Consider the following 22,635-nt stretch of genomic DNA (forward strand, 5'->3'; position numbering starts at 1 on the left):
CATAAAAAGACGAAGCTAGTTAAAAGGAAATTAAAAGGAACGGCTAAATGAGTAAAATCCTTGGCTCTGCCATGGAGAATATTTAAAGCCGTGGTGTGAAGGTCTTGAGCAAACAGTCCTTGTTCTCGGCTTTTGCAGATGTACTGCACGTTCTCCGGGGGGGCGAGCAGCAGGCTGGCAGGCGACTGGGTCGGAGAGGACATCTGGAGCAGCTGGTGGAGAAGCTTCCCGGGGGCTGCAGGAGCGCAGGGACGACTGGAGAGGGCAAGGAACGTGCTCCGTGGCACCAGGAGATGCCGAGAAGACTGGGGAGCTGACGCACAGCCAGGCTTCGGCAGCGAAGGAACAAGCCTTGTGCAGAGCTCCAGGAGGGACTCGAGTTTCTTTGAAACCTGGAAGCCCCTCAAAGCTGCTGAAATTGAAGTCAAAGGACAAATTCACTCTTCAAGGACACAGTGGAAGGAGGTAAATTTGTTTCAGATCCTTCTGTTTTACTTTCTTTCCCCACTGGTCTGAGCTTCCCCTGTTTCAGGAGATATTTTGTTCTCATTTGTATGCTGACACTATATATATGTATTTGGAAGTTAAAAGTCCTTTTACCAGGCCAACTGTAAGGAAACCATCCAGGCAACTCTGCCCTGATGCGCACATCAGGAGCAGGGAGGACACAAAATAAACAAAGCTATCATGCAGAAGGGAATGAATTCCTTGCATTACTGCTTACTGCAGTGTCATCCCAAGAAGGTTTCTGTATTTGCAACCTGCCGTGCAGAGGAAGATGGGCTTGAGCGACTCTCTGAAAGTAAGTGTTGGGAGAAGAGGTTTAGGAGCAAACCAGAACATTGCCAAGGCTGAATGCAGTCACGCAACGGTGCCAAAGGAGCGCAGTGGTGAAGGTGTTCAGCTGCTAAGGGGGTTGTGCTTTATTGCCTAATCCAGCCTTAGAAGGATGGAGGGTGACAAATAGGGTGTCAATGGCTACAAGGAGTCCAGGACTGATTTAAGAACCAGAGTTAGTGTTCAAACAGCCTCAAATGGTTGGAAACAATGATGTAGAATAATTTTATTAGCTGCTTGGATGAATACAGCATGCTGGGGAAGAGTTTGATTTGGTTCTTATAAAGGGAAATCAAAGCTTGGAGGTGTATCCAGGCTCTCTGAAGGTGTAAGTGAGCTGGTGGGCCAGGGTGATGTAGTTAATACGCCTGTACACGGAGGTTCATGTGTTTTGAGCAAGTTTCCACACCAGTGACCTACAAAGAAACTAACTTTTCTAGGGGTGAAGAGGCAGGCCCACAGATTAATAAGTGTTTACAAGAGTAAAGAGTCCATTTTCACAGTGGTGGCGGGTGCCAATGGAAGCCTACAGAGGTCTGTGCTGGTATTCATGCTGATCAGCGCATTCAGAAAGGATCCAGAAAAGACTGTGAATAGTAAGCTGGCAAAATTGGAGGGCAAAATGATTCAGGAGAGCCAAATCTAGGGCTGAATGCAAGAAATTGAAGAGGGTCCCATGATACTCGTGCATAAAATGGCAGATTACATTCAATTCAAATACATGCAAAGCAGAATTCAGAGGAAACAGAGCGGTGTGTACAGGGTGTTGATAGTATCTGTTGCAGCTGGCAATAGAGCTGACTGGAGGAGGTACAGAAATCCTGGCAAGGAGGCCAAAGCTGGCTTCTCTCTAAAGAACAGCTCATGGGGTAGAGCCCAGCTTGGGATGGGGTGAATTGAAGGGAGTGTGGCAGACAGCTGTGATGAAGGGGGAGAGAGGATTTTTTTTTGCCATTTCCCACTGCATGAGAAGTGGGTGCATCAATGGATGTGATCCATTCACATTGCTTTCCGAATCCGTCTTCCTATTGAAGGCGGAACGTGTTCAAAATGGGATTAGATGGGTTCATGGCAAAAATCAGGGTCAAGAAAGATCGGTCCAGGATGCAGACGTTCACATTTCCAGTGCTCAGTGAGTCAGAACGGCCAGGTGTGTCCTGTCCATGGACGAGGGACCAGCATGAGTTCAGCTACGTGAAGTCAGTGATGTGAATTCAGGCACAGACATAGCTCGATAGCTATGGAGAACGTGGGCAGATAGAGCTAAACTGGAGCACTCCACGGGTTTCCACTGAAGCCTTGGGTGATGGAAGAGAAAAGGAAGCTCCTGGAGACACCAAGGTACACTCAGGAGTGGAGGGATGCCTTCAGTGCAGCTAGCTGGGACTTCTGTGCCTGCAACTCCTCGAGTGTGAGAGCAGGAACCCCTCCTGCAGTGCCTGAGCTCATGCCCGTGGGCTAGTGACAAAGGGATAGGTAACAGGAACATGACATGTTTTTCCTGAATGACTGAGTCCGTGACACAAGACAAACGTCAAGCCACTGAACAGGCAAATCTGTATCTCGGTTTTGCTTTCCTGTGAAATGAGATGGTTTCTTTACATGCCAGCTCTGCTTGTTGGAACATCTTCTGCATGGTTAAAGCTGCTACATCCCCAGCAGCGTGGTTATGCTGGGTCCTCAGCAATTTTACCAGAAAATAAGACAACAGAGCTGTCTGGGGACAACTGTTGTCAGACTTCTCCGCTTCTGTGGGTCTAAATGACGAACTGCCCCAGTCCTGGTGGTGCTGGTGGCCGGGCTGCTGTCTCGCCAGAGGACAGTATCGTCCCAGCTGCGCTGTAGAGATAGGGCACGGTGCTGAAGCATGCTGTAGTGCTGGATGCAGAGCTCTGCCCTGTGGCTGAGCTGTTGACCTACGGCTGTTCCCTGCCCGAGTCATATGCTGGAGCTCTGGGAGGAGCAGATTGTAGCAGATTACAGATTGCTAGCTGCCACTTCTGCTCTGTGGAAAATAAGTTTTGCCCTGCAAACCCCAGTGGTATCTCTTGGTCAGATTACAGACTTAACTGTTGAAAATAAATGAATTAATGCTATGCTTTTAAAGCTTCTGTAGGGCTTTTGAGTTCCTTTGCCGTGCTGCCTGGTTACAGTGTTAGCGTCAGTCATGTAGCCCAGAAGAAAGCTATACAATGGATTAAAATTGAGGTACATTCTAGATCTCTGAGAGCATTGGGAAGTGGGACAATGGATTGGCACATCCTAAATGAAGACATGAACATAAACAGGCACACTGAAAACCTGGGCAAGGCAGGCAATCCCTGGGGCACCGTAGGGTGAGTAATGTTGTATGAAGGAGAGCTGTAACCCAAAGGAAGGGGGGAAACTCACCAGTAAAAACCAGAGAAACCTTGTGGAAAGGATAGCTGGACTTAGTTGGGGCTATGGTAGTGCTGGATACCTGTTCTGTGTATCTGTCTCCGAGCTCCTGGCCCAACTGGCAAGCTGAAAGGATCTGAGGAACAGCCAAAGAAGGAAAGAGTAGATTTTTCTCAAATATATCAGAAACAAAGAGTGTGCCAAGGAGTTGACAGAGCCAGAACATGATCAGAGTATAAAAGGAGCAATTAGAAGAGACGATCCCATTGCAGAGAAACTGAAGCAATTATTTGCATTATTGTTGATTGTAGAAGAAAACATGGAGATTCCCATGCTGTAATTAACCTTCGTGGAGGCTCATCAGAGGATATGTCCAAAACTGAAAAGGCTGGATCAGAGATTATGGATCCAATTGACAAAATGGACAATGATAAACCATCCGGGCTGAGTTGTCTCGCTTCAGACTTCTTAAGAAAGCCAAGAATGGAACTGCTGAATTAGAAATGGCAGGCTATAAGAGCTCTCTCAAACATGGCTTTGCATATAAAGGCTGAAATATCGCACATTTGAAAATGCGTTCCGGAAAAGATCTGGAGAAGTATATGTTGGCATTAGTTTGTTCCGCACTACCAAAGAATGGCATTTGTAGGCAAATGGGTGCACATGAATCACTGGGGAAGAGGTAGCGGGGTTCTCTGAAGGGCCAGACAAGAACAATTTCTTTAATAGACTCTATTGGGATTCCCAAAATGCCTTAGATAATGTCCTTCACCAAAGGGCTATAAGGAAAATAAACAGCCATAGGCTAAGAAAAAAAATGCAGGAAAGTATAAGTGATTGGTAGAAAGGTCAGAACCGAGGTGGGAGTAAATAGGCAGTTCTCCTGCATGGCCAGCGCTGGAGTCCTGCAGAGACCTTGGGTGCCAGGAGAGGCTGGACAAGTTGATGCAGGAGAGGTGAATTAGTGGCTGCAAATATCGGTACGTCTGGCTCAGGGTGATGGAAAGGTATCAGGAAAAGTGTGATACCTGCCTGCCTCATCCTCACTGATCCCATGTGTCTGCCTGTGACCACAGCTGGAAGGAGGCTGGTAAGTCAGCGAGAGCCCAGGTCTGCAGCTGCAGCTGCTCCCACCTTGGTTTTATGCCCAAATTATCAATGAGTACAGGTGTTGGAGGGCAGGGCCATTGCCATGGGGCTATTTTCTCACTAATCGTATGGAGGAAAAGCAGCAGATCGCTAAAGGAAGCTGGTAGCAGCTCCTCAGTTCTGAGGAGTCACCTGGGCTGGGTGGTGAGGTGGGCTTGCTGAGCAGGGTGCGTCCATTTTAATATGTGTAATTGCAAAATGACATCCAGCAAACCAGCATTCCCGTTTACGTAACAGGGAACCATTGTTTGGAAGAAGACACAAAAGAAAGATCCCAAAGGATAGATGACACATACGAGTCTGAGACGCGAGATGGTGTCTGAGGTGAGAAGGATGTTTCTGCAAAGAAATCTTGAATAAGAGCAGAAAGGGGAAGTGTCTTTTCATTCATCCCTATCGTATGGATGCTGCGTCCAGCTACAGTGCTCCTACCTTTAAAAAGTCTGTTTGGAAAGGACAGAGAAAACAGCCACAAGTGAAATTTGGAGGCTAGGAAGTCTGCTTTTGAGAGAAAGCTCCAAGAGCTCGATGTGCTTTAAAGAAGGACCAAAAAATGATCTGATTTTCATCTGCAGTTCACTGCAAGGGCAGAAGATTTCTGACAGTAGAAGACTGAATAATCCCAGCTAGAGACTGAGGAAGGTCAAGTGGCCGAAGCGAAGCGTAGATTCAAACAAGAAAGAGGGTGCAAGATTTGAGCTGTGCAGAGGATTAACCATTGGGATGCTGTGCAGGCTTCTCAGCCATTTAGGACTTGAGGCTAAATGGTGAGCTTGGGCCTCCTGGGCTCTGCTATCGAGGAGCACATCAGGAACTCTTGCTGGTGGTCCCAGATTGTACCCTGCTGTCACGAGTGCAGGCTTCACGTAGCTGATATCCGACTGTCCTGAAATCAGGGGGTCAGGATGGCTCTCATTTGCCTTGGGCCGATTGATGTCAGTCTTGGCCATCAGAAATTGCTCATGAAGAGGACTAATTGCCAAGCTGTCTGCAGAGAAGACATTTCTTGGAGCAGAGACTCTCCTCTCTTCCTCCCTTCATCTCGCATTTTGCCAAAATTCTGCTCTGGCCACAGATAACGTGTGTGAAATTCAAGCGCAAAGATGGTTTTTTGAGAAATGTAGGCTGTGAAATCAGGCTTATAAGTGAGCGCAAACTACACCCTTAACTGTGGAGTCCTTAGCCTGGCTTAGAAGGCTGCTAATCCCCGTCTGCCATAGAGGTAAATGTCCTGGGGAGGTGTGGGGTGTTCCCATTACAGCCAGGCTTTGTGCCTCCATGTGTGGCAGTGCTGAAGTAATTTGCTTCTCCTGTAATTAATTACTCACTCTTGTGTCTACCCAGTATGTCCTTCATGTGAAAAATTCCCCTTGTCCTAAGCACCCCAGGGCTTACTGGAAATAGTTGGGATCACCTGGAACCCTCTGCTCTCTGCATCTCAAATTAAAGAGAGGTGGGGAGAAGCAGCTAAAATGATCAAGGGGATGAAGCAGCTGCCTTAGGAGACGGAAGAGACCTGAACTCCAGTTTGCAGAGGAGAAGGTGATAAGAGGCGGGGAACGTGGCTGAGGTTTACAACACCATGGAGGTGGTGAATACAACGAAGGCAGAGCTGTCATTCACCAAATCCCACAGCACTGGAACTGTGTGCACTTGATGAATCTGGGAGGAGAGCCGTTTAAAGCAGATGAAAGGAAGTTCATCTTTCCACAGCGGGAAGCGAAAGTGAGGAACTTGCTGCTGGAGGAAGCAAAGGAAACGTTGCAACAGCAGGGTCAAAAAGGGATCAGAAAACTTGAGAGGCAACAGGTCCGTCAGCAGAGACCGAAGGCAGCAGGCAGGGATTTCTTCTCTAACATTCCTGGCACAACAAGCGTGGATGCTGGGGGAGAACAAGGAGGATGCCCGCGGAGCGGCCAGGCTCGTGTGCATCCTGAGGAGCAGCTCCTCTTTTGCCAGAGACAGAACCCTAGGCGAGGTGAGCATCTCGGGTGCAGGCAGAGGAGCTCCCAAGGCTGGAGCTGTAAGAGCCACGGGGGCCAGCATGGTTTCTGTCACGGCACCGTTCAGCAGCTCTCACAGTGGAATAGCAAGATTTATTTGCCATGCTGTGCTTTTAACAAAATACACTGACCCCTAGATGAGGACAAACGTTGCTTTCTCATAGGAGCAGACACAGTTGGAAAGCTAGAACCAAAATATTTATCAGTGACTAAAACTTTGGATTCTTGCTTTCTGAGAGTTGATCTTAAAACTACCTTTTTTAGATGTTAATCTTCTGTGGGAAAATAAAATCATCTGGGAGAGCAGCAGCGCGTTTCAGCGCCGTGTTTCAGCGTGAGCCGCTCTGCGCCGCAGGGAAAGCCGAACCCGAGCTGCCCTGAGCAACATCCTCGCTCTGGTCTTGTGGGACCTCACAGCACTGATGGGGATTTGGCCCTTCTCCAGAGCTGAAATCAGCCGCGTAGGCAGTAAGTGTGCATGCGTGTGCATTTGAGTAGGATGTTCTTCGACTCCCACAGTTGGCTTTTCTCTCTGGATGAATACATGCTGCAAAATTTTTGCTCGAGCGGGTTTGCCAAGCACGTCCCCGGATGGCAGACCGTTACCTGCAGCCTTACCCTGGGTGTGCCACGGCAGCCAGCGCCACCGGAGAAGCCTTTTCAGCGAGGCTCAGTGTTTGAGATGGCTGCTCCGCTGTGCTAGCAGCAGCTCGCCGCTGCTGAGCTAATGGCCTCATCTGGGATTTTGCTGGAATAACCCATCACTCCTCCGTGGGCATCGCCACGGAGAGAGGCTGAGAGCAAAGAGAAAGGGTACAGAGAGGAGAAGGTACATCAGCAACAGCAGCTACTTTGTAGATTTTACTGCTTTTTGATGTCTCCCTGAAAGCAGGAGTGCCTGCCCCTCCCTGCCTCTCCTTCCTCTGCTGCAGAACTGCTGTGCTCATGAGCCAGCACAAGTGGGCTTGTGGTTGCAAGGTGACGTGGTCAGGGAAATGACTCCAGCTGCAGAACCACTGCTTTTTTGCCATTAACTTTCCAGCTGTGCCAGTTCCCCAGAGGGGGATGTCTTTGTGGCCTGTCCATTGCTGCTCATAGGGCTGTGCAGGGCTGGAGGGGTGCAGGACCAACTCTTCCACTCACAGCACTGGATTTCTGCCTCAGATATTTGCCCAGCTCGAGCACCAGCCCCGAGAGCATTTGCTCACTCTCTGTCTTTGTCCATATCACCGCTGCTTGCTGCATCCATCCTGGGAAGGACGCTCTCCAAAGCACGCGGAGCAAATCGCCCTTTGCAGCTTGCCACCACCCAGCGAGGGCTGTAGGGGCTGGGGAGAGGAGAGGCTCTGCTGGCTCCTGGTCTGACACTGCCGAGTGCAAGAGCTTTTATTCTGTGTCTGCGTGGCCTGTGGCAGCAGGTCCGGTCACCATTAATACCTCTTTTATCACTACTTGAACTACGTGTAACTCGCATCGCAAATTGCATCTCTTGTATCCGCTGCGTTTGGCGTTGAACTGCAAAATCAGGCATTGTATAAAAACAAAGGGCAGAGCGTGTGTGCGCGCGCATGTGTGAGTGCGCCTGGGCCCTCTGCGAAAACCCGAGGTGGAAATTTGATGTAGGAACCTGTCACGAGAACGTGCCCTCTACGTGGGAGGGAGCGTGTTTGATTGCCTGCCTAGAGCGGCTGCATGGGCAGCCTTTGTTTTGGAAGTTATGTAAGGAGATTTGGAGTGCTGCTTAAGTGCCTGGCTGACTGGTTTGTCCTACCAGAAGTGCCTGTGCTTTCTCCCGTTGCGCGAGCTCTCAGGAGACGCCTGGGAGCTCAGGATGCAGAGCTGGAGCGTGTGGGCCTGCTGCTGACTCTGATGACGGGGAGAAGACAGGGTTCCCATCTGCGCATCGATCGCTGCTGGGGAAGCGTCCTAGCCCTGCACCGGGAGCTCCTGGAGATGGACCCTTCGCTCGAGATCAGGTGCTCGTAGGAAGGTCCGGGTGGGAAGGGACCTTGGGATGTCACCCGGCTCGTGGCTGTGGCCACGTGCACCAGGATGCCTCCGTCACTGGTCGTGCCTTTTCTCCAGACATGTCCCTGGCGCTCCCGAAGCTGAGCACCCCTCCTCCCCGAAGGATACCCGGTAACTACTTTTCTCTCCTAAACTGTCATCCCCACACTGTCCGAAATCTAGCCAGTGCTTCTGAGCACATCAAGGACAAAGTCAGAGTTATGAATCCGCTCTAGCACAGAGATAAGACTCAGTATAATTAGAAACTTTTTATGTGAAGAAATGAATCAAAGCTTCTTCTACTCCTGGGACATTTTAACTCTTCACAGCTTATATTATTAGTTGCAAAATCATTTTTTTCCTCAGTTTCAGGCTAGAAAAACGTGAAGTAAGAAAGAAGTCCACACTGAGCTGACCCTGCTCAGCTGCTTGACCCCATGGACAAGCAAGTGCCGACGGAGCATGGGAGACATCTAAGGGCACCTCTGGGCTGTCACACAGAGCACTGGAAAATGGCTTTAAGGCTGGAAAGCCAACGTGTCATTCAGCCTTGTGAGTGGGCAGGGGAAAGGAGACTGCTGGGTGTGACAGGAGCACGACCTGTGCCATAAGCAGAGAGGTGTATGATTGCCGCAGGGTGTGGCACGGAGCAGGAAGACAGGAAATTGTGCCCACGGTGCCACTTCTCTGCTCAGTTCAGTGCAAAACCCCAATCTTCAGCAGTCTGCAACTAAAGTTAAGTTGTTCTAATTAAACTTTTCTAGGTAGGAAAAAAAAAAAGAAAAGAAGTGAAGAACGGAAAGATTTAGCTGTACCAAGAAAGGAAATTCGGGTGCAATCTCGTGCATTTACTGGCTTTCAGTCCCGGTGAGCTGCTACAGCTCTTCCCCAGTCTGGGCCCAAACTGGGAATCTCAGATTTCATTAGTTCCCCACTAAATATTCCTATTGTCTTTATTGTAGAAGGCCAGGAGGGTTGCCTTGACCAGACAGCATGGAGCCTCGGGTCTTGTTTGGACCCCAAGTGGTTTTAGCTGCGTTTAGCAGCTGCCTGTTGGTCAGTGCCCATTGCGTGACCTGAGGTTGAGCTCTCTGAACAGAGCATGCTAAAGGGCTGATGAAGCCAGGCATCTCTGTGTAGCAAACAACAGCCCTTTCTGTTAAGTGAAGCTGGAGGAGGCTACTGGGCAACTTCCAAACTTCAGCTGGGAACCAGCAAGAAGGCAGTGTTACCAAAACACATGGAAACGAATCCAAGTGTGTGCAAGACTGAGGAGGAAGAATTCACTGCTGGGAATGGCAGACTCCTCTTGGCAGTGACTTCAGGGTGCTGATGACTTGCTGTCACGCTGTGGTGCTCGAGGAAGACCTGACCTCTCCAGTGTGAAGCTACCAAGGACAAATCGTGCCTGACCAGCCAAGTGATTTGCCTCCTGTGGGGAGACAACAGACGAGAGCAGGGGATATCGCATACCTGGGCTTCAGCAAGGCTTTGATGTGGCCTCGATTTGTAAGATAAATGGTGGGTGGGCGCACTGCCAGTTCATGGGGTCGCAGTCGGCAGTATGGAGCTGGTGGTCAGCTTCTCGTGGCTTCCCCTGGGGGGCCTCTGCCCCAGCATTGGTGAGGCCACAGCTGGCATCCTATTTTGGGCTCCCCAGTAAAAGAGAGAGATCAACACAGAGGGGCAAGTCCAGAGGAGGCCCACAAAGATGGTTGTAGGCTTAAGCATATGGGAAATGAGGAGAGGTGTGAGGGGGAATCTAATTGCTGTCTTCTGCTACTTCATGGATACTCAGAGAGAGGAAGCCAAACTTGGTGCACACTGGAAAGGTGACAGACAATGGATACAGTTTGGAACAAGAGAGCTTCTGCTTGGTTAGAAGGGAAAAGTCTTCCCCATTATGGGGGCGAAACACTGGGAAGGAGGCCAAAGAGGCGGTGGGATCTCCATCTTCAGAGGTATTCCCCACCTGACTGCACAAAGGCTTTGAGTGATGTAATTCAGCTCTGCTCTGATCCGTGGTTGAACAAGAGACCTCTGGGGTCCACCCCAACCAAAACATTTCTGTGATTACTGTATCAGTGCACTTTGGTGGAAGAGGACAGTAGGATGTGATACATCCCTCTTCTTTTTGAAAGCTGAGATATTTGATAAGAATCTTTCCCAGTTATGAGCACGCTGAGAGGTTTAAGACAAGAACTGAGATCTTACAGGGTACCAGAAATGAGATAACTTATCTTTGCCTGTGGCAAGCAAACTCTACTATTCACGCTCTAATTTCCTGGACAACTTGTTTTTCTTCTGGGAACACCTGCTGCATTCAGAGCACCGTGCGACGAGCGAAGGGGGTCTGGGCTTGGCAGGACCACAGCTGCGTTGGCAGTGTGAGTGCTGAATTAAGTCTGATGCTGCTGGATGCCACAGGACTGCCTTTGGAGAGACATGTCTAAGAGCAGGCTGCAGGAGGAGAATACATCTCGTGTCAGAGGGCACCACGAGAATCTGCAACCTCTCTGATATTTCTGAGACTTACTTCCCTGTGTGATGAGAGCAATAGATAAACGCAAGAGGAAGTAAAAGATTCCCTATTCAGAACAGGGTTTGATGTGTAGTAAACAAGCCCTGAGGCTGTACACTGAATGATGAAGATATAAACCACACTGAGTGGTGCAGAAACGCGGCACAAAACAATGTAGTGTGTAGCTGTCCAGAGAAGACTGGTTAATCTGTCTGGAAATAAAGATGTGGAGCACAGACAGTGCACCGCATCGGTGTGAAATCGGTGAGCGCTGCAGGTGCTGAGCTCTTTGCAGGAGCAAATGCAGCTGGATGAGAGGCGTGCAGGGCAGGATGGACTCACATCACTCAGAGCAGGCTGGATGCGAGCTCCTGGCTCAGAGAAGGGCTCAGGAACTGGGAAGGATCGGGGTCAGGAGCGTACGTAGACATGTCCCCAGCTGAGAGAGCAGGCAGGAGTGGTTCCCCCAGTCCCAGCTGCAAGCCTCGAGGAGCTGGGACTTGTTTGTCACAGGAACCCCTTGTACCTGGGAACACAGCAGGGAAGTTTTGGGTGCAGTCCTGCCTTGCAAACAGTCTGGGATGGATGGTCATCCCTCATACGCCGTATTCAAACCTAGAAAAACAAGGAAACAAATGTGAAAAGCAACTCGTGGGCCCAGTCTGGCTGCTGTGACAGAGGTCATACCCAGCCGGGGCTCTACCCCTCTCCGCAGGACCACCCGAGGCTCTGCTGTGCCCCGGAGCTGTTTGGAGAACACTGACGCTCCTTGGAAAATGCAAATCGCCCTCACTGTTCCTGCGTCCTGTCAGGTTGGATAAAGATGCTTCAGGTTCACCCACGGCCACCATGTGAGGTGCTCTCTGCATCTCCTCCACCCTCCCCACCACCCTTCCCCTTTTGTATTGGGGTGAACACTGGGGAGCGTTAGACCCAGAACAGCCCCCCGAGGTTCCTCTTTAGCCTGATAAGACCCGTTAGTACACCTGTACCGATTTACACTAATTAGCTGTTCATCTTTCCTAGTTGTCCCATATCAGCCCTCCCAGCATGGCTGGATTCAGCCTGGGACGACGGGACTGCCTGCCTGCGTGGCACAATTCCACCGGTACCCTGAGGTTTGTATCAGCAGACTGTCCAGGCACAGGTTATTGTTTCTATCAGCTAAATTACGCCGTGACCCAGGCCTGCTTCCTGCTGCACTGCCCAGCAGTCTTGCCTATTTACCATTTAGCTCTGAAATTGCAATAACAAGATTACTTGATAGAAAGCAAAGCTCCACCAGCTTTTCCGCTCTGGCTCTCCTCCTCCTGTTCTGCACAGAGGCCTCTCTCCCAGGAGGAGTCAGCAGTGGATTTGCTGCTAGAAATTGCTCTCGCTCTGGCTTTGCCTATATCCTTCAAAGAGAATCACTGCTAGGAAGGAAGAGCTGTTAGTTTAATCAGACTGTTTATCCCTTCAAAGTGAGCAGTTCACTTGGAATAAGTAGGAGAGCTCAGTGGGCTCAGCTGAACACCAGCTTATCCCACCAATTTGCGCTTCCACAACCAGTTTCTCCCTTCCCCTAAAGGTGCAGAGGGAGTCGGGGGGAGAAGTGTGCTTGGCCCCGGGGTTCTGAGCAGGGATTCAGCTGCTGGCGGTACAAAAAGATGAGGTTATAGAGGAGCCTGGAGCTGAAGGTGCCTGGAAGCTGTGAGAGCATTTGGGAGAAATGTTTTAATAGGCTGTGCGAGGCAAGGGGCGTCCATGGGATTGACAGCAAGCAGATTTTATGCATCAGGGCTCCTGGGTCATGGCAGGGAGGGAGCTGGCAGCTGTACCACATAGCAGCGGTGAGGCCAGTGAGGTCTGGTGCTTCTGGTCTGAAAGTGTGGTGCTGGAGAAGGATGGCTCCATCAGGCATGAGGGCAGGGTAAACTTAGATTTGCTTTCCTAACAAGAGATTGCCCGTTTCTGTTTTGTGATGTGGTGGCACTTCTGATGGAGCTAGGAGACTTTTCAAAAAATCTCCACTCCATTTAATTCCCAGAAACAAATCCTCAAGTCAGGCAGGATGACAGGACACGGTGTTTTGCCCAGTTTGGGGCCAAGTACAGAGGAGGCAAAATTTTATTTATTTTTTTTTTACAAGTGCAATACCTTCATGTGTGGTTACAGTCTTCTGTTTGAACACTGCAGTGCAGGGCTTCCTTTTGCCCATAAAACGATTCATGGAGGGGGCTAAGGGGAAAGGAGGGGCTTCAAGGCAACCACAGGGTGCGAGTGTGGGCCTAGCACACCCAGCTCCATCAACAACAGCAGTACTTCGTTATACACAAATGGATTCCTGGTCACCCCATCCCCAATTCCCATGTGAATCTGAGCCAAAAAACCTTTGGTGGCTGGCGATTTGGCTGCAGCTGGGTCGACCCCAGGTTTCGGGAACAGGAAAAAGGACTGGCTTCCCAGCCCCGTCCTGCCCCGGGTGCTGCTGAGGAGTGCAGAGAGGGGAGAGCCGGTTAAAAGAGATATGTAATAAAGCCCGTATTTTCTTGAGCTGCTCTTTGATCCATATGTACAGAGTGGGGCACAGCTTTCTGTGGATGCAACCTAATACACAGCTAAACTGGGATTTTAACTCTTAACCTGCCTCCAGTTACTCCAGGCCAGTGAGCAAGGTGATTCTGTTGCAAGAGAGCAGATGGCGAGAGTAGCTAGGGACACATCCAGACAAGGGCTGCCACATGGCAGGGGAGGAAAACGTGGCCATCTGATAGCTGAGGGTAGGGCTGGGGAGGGCAGGAGGACCTCCTCGCCAGCCTCAGGGGAGGCACTCGGTCGGGCTGTCTTCCTCGCCTTGTGACGAAGGCTCCCTGCATGCCCTGCGGTGATGGAGTCAAGGTGCTGCAGTTAAATTGCTGATGCTGGCACTTGCACAGGATCCCGTATATTAACTGCACTGTTGTTTTGTTGCAGACTTGTGTGAAAAATTACCCTGCTGAAGCTACACTAATCGCAGCATGCAGTACGTATACTTGCAAGCACAGTATGCAAAGTCTGACCCTGCCAGGTAAGGATATGCTACAGTTCTCTCCCGCTTGCTTATAACTATTTAGTATCCGCATAGCAGCAGGCCCAGTGAACCCCGTTTATATGCTGGGACTTTACTGTGTTAGGTATTGCACAGAGAAACCAAAACGGTCCTTTCCCCAAAAGCTGCTCAGAGGCCGAGTGTGGGACTGGGGCTCTGGGCACCCGCAGTCCGTAACATCTTCCTCTTCGTGTCTCTTTAGATTTCATGCAATTTGCACTCTACAGATCATTAACACAAATGTGTTGATCAAATCTCTGTGACTAACTGGAAATTGAGATTTTATTCCTCCCTTCCCTCCAGTAAGAGGTAATAGACCCCATGCCCAAAGCTTATTAGGGATCCAGATTGCACCTGTATAACCCTTGGGGAGTTCCTGGTGTGAAGTATGTGTTTTGTTGATGAACTTCATCTGATTTATAAACCTGCTATTCACAAATTAACTCTCTGGCACAGGCACTTAGACTGACCTGAGAAACCAGCACTGACAAATACCTCTCAAGCCCATTACATTCTCACTAAATCTACTGCTCTCTGCATCTCCTCTGCATCAGGCAAGAGCTCCGTGTTAGAAAACATATCAGCGGCAAAATTAAAAGGGATAACAGTTTAATTGCTTACTGTATGAGATTAAAAGTACAGCAGTGACTGAAAACAGTGTGAGGTCTGAGCTGCCAGCCACGCTGGAGGCCAGGCATTTAGCCCAGTTCTTGGTGCCACCGCCTTTCCTGCTGACTGTTGTGGAGGAATTACTGCAGAAAGGGGGCATCACCCCTGGGATGGCGGGTGCTGGGTGCAGCCCCAGTTTTGGGGTTCGACTCTGGAATGGGAGAGCTTTGCCTGTGGCTGTTGGATTTCTCACTTACCTGCCAGCAACCAGAGGCTTTTGCAGACTGTAGCATGAGCCTGGGCAGGGGATGGTGGGGCAGTCTGGCACCTGCCCTTGCTAGCAGTGGTGCCCTTGTGTTTTCTTCGCTGTGCCTGGGCTTGTTGAGGAGCCACGACAGGGTTTCACCTGGCAATGTGATAGTCCCTACATCGATGTCTCTCTGAGTTACCCACTGCCTGCAGTTGCAGGATCCTGGAGCATCATCTGGCGATACTCCCTGGCACCTCGGCTTTCTGGAGAGTAAATTTCCACAGCTGCCTGTAACTGCATTCCTGGGCATGCCTGGAGGAGCTGCTTTTTGCGTGAGCTGACCGCTTCCTCCCTGAGGCCATCTGGGAAGCAGAAAAAAAAACGGCTGCCTGGAGTCCCTGTGCCCTGCAAAGCCAGATTCCTTAGGAGCGTGCCAAATGCATGGCAACTTGAAGCTGAGAAAATATGTGTGCAATATCCCAGAGCTTTGAATATCTGCCCGGGAAGCAGAATACCTGCGGGCCTTTCTGCCTACAGGAGATAGGAACATCCGCCTGGCACCGCGTCCTGCCATGTGCATGCACCTGCGGGTGGCCGTGCAGCCTGTTCAGTCCCTGCCCAGACTCGGATGTCACAGAATCATGGAATGATTTAGGTTGGAAAAGACCTTCGAGTCTTCATCAAGACCTTCATCAAGTCCAACCATTACACTGTTGTTGCACTGCCGGACAACGTGCACACATCCGAGTTGACAGCTGGAGGCAAAGGTGGGTCTCCAGGTCACCTCAGATGGCTCTGGACAGTTGCAGGAAAGACACCAGCTTCACTCGAATCTCTCACCAGACCTTATCACCTAGAGATCCAGGGCTTAGTTTTGTTGCCTTAATACCAATCTCTCGGTACTACCTTAGATTCACCAGGGTGCTCCGTCTGCACGTGAGTCTCCCACAGACCCTATGTTTGGTCTGTCAGCACTGTAGGGATGTCTGGGGCACCCCAACGTGTCTGAAGCTGCACTATATAAGCCAACATTTAGGCAACTGAGCTCCTCTGGCCCTGGTAGGAAGCTGAACACCTTGTTCCCCTGTAGGTGTCTGAATTTGAGCAGAACCCCTTGATTTGCTCTCCGTGGCCTGCCTGGATGCAATCTCTGCTTCTAAATGGAGTCCGAGGTGACAGCTGAGATGCTGACGCTGGCACTGGATATATCCGCAGTTAGGTGAGACGAATCTAGTAGGTGTGATTCAGGATTGTGTCCGTTTCACTTGTTCAGATCTGTCCGACAGCCGTTTTTTTTCAGGATGCTCTGGAGACCTCCTGGTGGTGGCACATTTTCAGTGCACGTTGAGACCTGTAGGTCGTGATGCTTGCAGCCCATTTTATAGGGGAGATGTCGATTTTACCATTTGAGTTTCGTGGTCATAATGTCATGAGGTACCAAATGAAATGCTCTTCACATTTAATTATCATTAAATTATTAATTTACCTTTATCACCCAGATTTATCATTCCATCAAGATAACAGGTTATGCTGATGAAGTTTGTTTTCGGGGGAACTCCAGTAGAATGGCCAGCTATTCCCTGTCCGACTGACAGGCTTGTAATTACCCAAGTTTTCTCATTTACCTTTCTAAATATTGGCACAGAAATACCTTTTTTCCCATCTGCTGGACCTCCTGGCTCTGTTCTCACTTCCTCGCTTCCACCCGTAGATCTGCCTTGGCGATCTCTCACTAGCAGACCCAGAAGTCTGCACAGGTTTTTAGCTTGGGCCAGGGCAGGAATTCCCAGTTATCTCCGACATTTCTCGCTGTAAGGGAGTCATGTTTTTCCCCATCCCAAAAGCTGGGGAGCCGCCCCTGGATTTGTTCTTCCTTCCTGTGAGGCAAGATGTGACCTCCTTACAGAGAGCAACGTTTGAAGGGAAATCTGGGGCACTAGGTCACTCAGAAGGGAACTTGCAATAATTTTGTGACATCTTTTGTGGAGGGGAAAACAGGCCTTTGATCTCACAGTGATCTAATGACAGCTAAGAAATTTTCCAGCCCTCCCTACAGGCAGAACACAGTGTCCATCCCCAGTGTCCAACTCCCCAGTTGGACCACATCAGCACACATCAGGCCTTCTGGCAAGCCTGCCTCAGTTTCTCTTGGGTGCTGTGCGTGGCCACTCCTAATGCTTTGGTTTGTCCAGCTCCTTGGCCATTTTCTGTTCCTATCTTCTTGGGAAGCAAGAAACTAGGAACCCAGGAAGCCAGCTGACAGTCTCAGGCCCTCTTGGATCAATTATTTCATTAATTAAATCATGTCACTTCACCACAGATATCCAGAAATTGTGAGGCCTCCTGAGCTAGTTCCCAATACTCTCGGTACCATTGGTGACGAGGACAAGGCATGTCTTAGAGGGACTCTTTCATATTTTTTTTAGATATCTGATCTGGCCTGAGAGCTGCCATGCCGTGGTCTCTGCTGACAGAGGTCCCTGGCACACGTCCCCGTGGGATCTGAGGACCCCCCACGAGGTGGTGACACCGCTGGTGCCTCTGCGTGCTGCCAGAGGAATCCCAACTTCCGAACAGGTTTCTGTCGCCGTGGAATTAGAGCAGCACAAATGGTAAGTTTAACCAACTCATTGCCCTTTGGTGTACAGGAGTTAGAATAATTGGCTTTAGATCCTCTCGAAATCTCCACTGTCTTCCTGACAGAAGGGTCACAGCATTTAAAGGCTGTGCATGCAAGCGTTAGGCAGCACTGGGGAATTTGAAACCACAAATACTTTCTCCTCAGGCAAACATGATAAATGTGTATTTACATAAAAATGGAATCAGGGAAAGCTAAGGAGTGTTAAATACCAACTCTGGAGGCTCTGATATGAAGGGAAGCACAGAGTATCAGGAACAGATGGATTTGAAAGCTTGCAGAAAGACTCATCAGAGCAGTTCCAGCTGCCTGAACTCGTATATAAGGCAAAAAGGAATAGGTGGCCAGAAAACATCACCAGCCCTACCAACAGCTGTGGTGTTGGCAGGGATTTTACCTGACATGCTTCTTCAGTGTCCTAGAAGGTATTAACAGCTATTTGACTAACGGGGTCCAGGTGATAGTGGATATTTGGATTTACGAAAGTGTGGGAAAAGCCCTTCTTTAACAGCTCTGAAGGAAATTCAGCAGTCACGGTTTGAGGGAAAAGTCCTCGCAGGGAGTAATAACATGTTAAAGGATAGGGAGCAAAGACTGGAATGAATATTTAGTTTTCACAGGGAAGGAGAATTAGGTGTGGAGTGGTGTGAAGATCTGTGCTGGAGCTGGCAGTCCTCAACATATTCACTAGAAAAGGAGATAAATTGTGAGTGACAGTATTTTCCAGTGGTGCAGTTTTATTTAGGATAGGCAAATCTAAACCCGCCTGGGAAGCCCTGCACCAGCCCCAGCTTCCTTGGGCTGCATCCTAAGCTCCAAAGAGATCCACCAGCTCTTATGGCTGCTTGGCCTTGGCCTCACACAACGCCCTGGTGGTCGGCACCCCAAATTTAGCCTCACAGGGCAAAAAGCCACTGCAAAGAGATCTGCAAGGAGATGAGGGTCTGGAGGAAACTGGGTCCTCGTCACATCTATTGAGACTTTGCTAGTGCTCATGTTTGCTCTGGAGAAAATTTGCCAGGATCAATCTCCAGCAATAACTGCTGAGTTGGCTCTGGGTGCCTTTAAATACACCGCTACGCATCAGATGCTGAATTAAACAAACAAACAAAAACCCTTTAAGTCTGTTTAAATCTGTGCTGAGGGTAGGACTCAGCACCTGGGGCCACTGGTGTGTGAACAGCCCCAGAGCTGGCCCTGTGGTCATAACGTCAGAGCTGGTGGATGGCGTCTTTGACCAGGGAGGCAGGTGGAAGGCATCTGCAGCCTTGTAGCTGCTCCTGGTTTGTTTTGCGTAAGTTCCAGGCTTTGCCAAAGGGCTTGTTTACAACCTCTGCTGTTCGGTGCAGAGTGTTCCTGCTGCAGTAAACAGGGAGGCTACTGGTGTGCCCAGTTTGGGACTGGAAGCTACCAAAGGGCTGCGTCCAGGGGCAGCATCCACAGCCTTGTATCTCTGGGAGATATAGGGCAAGAGAAGGGAGCTTGCATCTCTGATGAGGCTGGATGGAGGAAAGCAAAAAAAGGCTCCTTTGCTTGATTGTATTCACTGCTTTTTCACTGCAGAATGGGAAAAATAGTCATCACCTACCTGACCTTTCGGTTCCACTCGAGGAAGTCACTGCAGGCTGTTGCTGAGCTGTTTGGTGCTGGAGTGTCCCACGCTGCCTTTCAGTGTGGCTTGGAGAGCTGGTCTCTGGCCACGAGGATTTGTTTGAAAGCCTGGCCATAAATACTTACAATTCTCCCCCTCTAGGGCAGAGGCACTTTTTTTTTTCTTTTTCCCTGCAGCATTTCATATTTAATACACCTTAAAGGCTAACAAGTATGTCAGCACCTTAATGCTGCAATGTGTTCTAGGACCAAAAGTGATACATAGATACCATGAATGATACTTGGACTGCATCCCAGTCCCCCATCCTCCACCTTTTTCCCTCTGTGTTTTAGGGAATTCATTCCCAGGATCTTAAATATGAAGGATTCCTCTTCTCTGTGGTATTGCAGGAGGCACAAGAAAGTCTTTAAAATATGTTGCAGATTTAATGCTTAGGAGGAATGCGTAATTTGGTCTCCCCAAGACATCCTTCATCAGATAAATGATGAAGGGCTGCAGCAAGAAGGGACACAAATGCTTGACCAAGAGTTTGAGAAAGCTAAAAAAACACCCAAACCAGTAAATCTTCAGAACAGCAAAACAGACAAATTTGAGCAGAAAAGTCAAGAAACCAAACAAGAGGGTCCCGTTCAGTGACATATGAATTTGCCAAAACTGCAATAAATAGACAAGCAGAGCTGAAGTGTGAAGTGTGGAGGTGTACTCCCGCTTGTAATTATAGAGAAACAAACACACTTTGTCATCCTTGTGGGAGAAAGCATCCTTATGAAATGCCTAGCATCCACCTTGTAGCTGAGATTAATACGCTGGATATTTACATGTTAATGCAACGCATCTTTGCTCAGACCATCACAATGCCATTAAATGCATTGAATGCATTAAATGCCAGTAAATGCATTCAAAGAATTATTTAAAGGAAAATTACTAGGAGTGAATAAAAAGATGCCCTGAAAAAAGATACCCAGGGAAAACGGAGAATGTGAGAGGCAACGGGCGCAGACTGCTTTAAGGGAAACTTGTGCTAGAGATAAGGAAAAAAATTCTTACCCACAGGGTAGGAATTCAGGGAAGGACCATTCCTTACAGATGTTTGTGGGACCCCAGTTTATAAGCTCATTTATACACTCTGGCACGATGCACCCCGTGTTTGCAGTAGCACGGTATGGTTGCCTCCCATTTGGTGTGGTGCCCACCTCTGTCTATGTTATTTTAGAGCAGTTTGTTCCCTAATCTGTAAATCCTTATATAGACACAGGAGCTTGCACGTGCCCTTGCTAAATTGCAGCCTATTTTTTTTGCAGACCGTTTCTCCCAATTTATCAAGGTTGTTTTGAATTCTAATCCTGGCTTTTAAGTTGATCCGCCTGCAGGTTTAATAAGAAATGTCTTTATGCCATCATGAAAGTCAGGTATGAAAACAGTGAATAATGGTAGGCCTAGGCCAGATTTCCACTTGATATATTTTCCTATTTTGAGCTAAACTATCTCCCAAGTAGATTTTCCAGCTGGTTTTGCACTTGATTTAGAGAAGCTTAACTTAGATGACTTTCTCTACTTCATTTATAGGAACGTCATACAAGATGGTGTCAAAAGCTTTATGAAAATCCCTGTATATGGCATCTTCCCTGTGACATCAAGAGGATTCTTGAAGACAACTGCTGAATGCTCTGGATCTGCGGGTTCAGGAGCCCTCCATGATCAAGCCCAGCTAATCTAAAAAATAACTCATCTAAGGACTTTCTAATCTGTTACCTCCTTCCGTCATATTGCTGAAGATTTCACACTTCTGTCGCTGGGGCTCGCGGGAGTAGCTCCCTTTTTAGTAAAGGCAAAAAAGCAAAAGGAGCGTCGTGCTTGTGACTGTCACCTCTCAGCACCAGTTCTGCGTGGTGGAGCACTGGACCACCTCTCACCTTCGTCCCCTGCTTACTGACAGAGCAGCTCCATCCTCTGAGGCTGTATATCCTTTGGAGCCCAGACCTACAGACTTTGTTCCCAATTCCTCGTGCTTTTCTTAACCGTCCATCCCAAGTAATCTGAAGTATATTTTTTCTTTTCTTTTCACTTCTGCCCCACGTTTGAAGCCAATGCGAAGTTTGTGGTTTTGAAAAGTTGATCTTTTAATAAATTTTGACCACTTCTTCTTCATCAGAACAGTTTGCATTTGTTGCTGTTGTTTCTCTAGCCACAAGTTCTTTTTAGCGATCTGCACAGATTTGCCTTCCCTCTGCTCATCCTCACTGATTTTACCAGTCTATGAAGCAGCTGTTTTTGTCTTGTTACCCTTCCCTTTTGGCCAGAAGCAAATCTAGACAGCTTTAGCTTTTTTGTTTGTCTGTTTTACCTTTTGGGTAAGAACTGCTCTACCAATGCAGTCATAAAATTTGCCAAGCAATCAATGATTTACAGGATCCCTGTCAAGCAATTCTGAATAGCTAAAATCCCTCACTACCACCATGTACCATCTTTCAGATGATTTTGCAAACCACTCATTAAAATGGCTGTTCTGTTTTCCTAACTATATGCCTCTGCTCTAGCAGCACCCATTTTTCCTTCTTTAATTCTTATTCAGAGACTATTTCCTCCTGCAGTCTTATACTCAGTGAATGTACCTACGCTCTTGATATCCTCCTTTTTCTCCTTGTTCGCCCTTCCTGAACAAGCTATACAGTTGGATATTAATATTCCAGACATAAGTTATCCCAACAAGCCCCTGTTACGCCAATTAAATCAGAATTTTGCTTTGTGTGAAGAATTCAAGCTCCTCCTGTTTGTTCTGTTTCTAATGTTTGTGTATACAGATTTCTAAGACATTAAACACGTTGTCCACTATTGTCCTTGTCCTCTTATGAACTATAAATGGTTCAAAAGCCATCCTGAAATCAGTATGGTTTCCTGCTTGTCAAAAGGTTGTTTTAGAACATTACTTCTCTGGTGGTTAGAATCCTATTAATTTTCAGCCTATGTTCATGGCAAATTTATATTTATTTATTCTTGTGCCAATTTGTGCTTTGGATTAAATAGGTCTTCTCTCTCCATGGTGTTTACTTCCCTGCCGTATTTATAGCAAGCATTTCTGTGTCTCCTTAGCCTTCGCTTTGTTGCATTGAACAAACCAAGTTCTGTCATTTCTAACTGATGGACTCCCGTTTTTGAGCAGAAATCCTTAGGGATCAGATCCTAAGCACACAGCTGGTGTTTCCTCCCTTCAATTACACCGGAGCGATGTTACTCCAGACCTCGACACCAGGCAGTCCTTCTCGAGCAATAACCCCGCTCCCTTTTGTATCGATGATGCTTCAACTTCAGGCCAGCTACAAATTTTGTGGTAATTCCTGCTAGGATTGCTCAATGAAATGCTAACTCCTGGCTGGCTGCTCGTTACGTGGTCCATCGGCTACCGATAGAAATCAGCCCCAGCCTGGGGATGTCTCATAGCAGGGAGTCCTTGGTTTGCCATTGTGCAGGTGGGCTCCAGGGAGATGGGATTGTGCTTGCTGCTCTCTCTTTTGCACGGCAAATGTCCAGTTTGCCGTGGAGAGGCGTGCTGCTGGAGCAAG

The 22,635-nt window shown here is 48.6% G+C and overlaps 1 long non-coding RNA gene across 4 annotated transcripts; it reads left to right on the forward strand.

Annotated features, from left to right (window-relative positions):
- Positions 1-155: 155 nt before the first annotated feature.
- Positions 156-22,096, forward strand: LOC121060760. Of its 4 annotated transcripts, XR_005814917.1 has the most exons (6): positions 156-465; positions 6,079-12,014; positions 13,852-13,945; positions 14,423-16,259; positions 17,252-17,437; positions 20,642-22,096. It is a non-coding gene; the product is annotated as an uncharacterized LOC121060760 (long non-coding RNA). The 4 variants fall into 4 exon arrangements; XR_005814919.1 differs by lacking the exon at positions 6,079-12,014; XR_005814916.1 differs by lacking the exon at positions 156-465 and having other exon boundaries at positions 5,804-12,014.
- Positions 22,097-22,635: the final 539 nt, after the last annotated feature.

This window comes from Cygnus olor, chromosome 28, assembly GCF_009769625.2.
Source record: "Cygnus olor isolate bCygOlo1 chromosome 28, bCygOlo1.pri.v2, whole genome shotgun sequence".
NCBI classification, from domain to species: Eukaryota; Metazoa; Chordata; class Aves; order Anseriformes; family Anatidae; genus Cygnus; species Cygnus olor.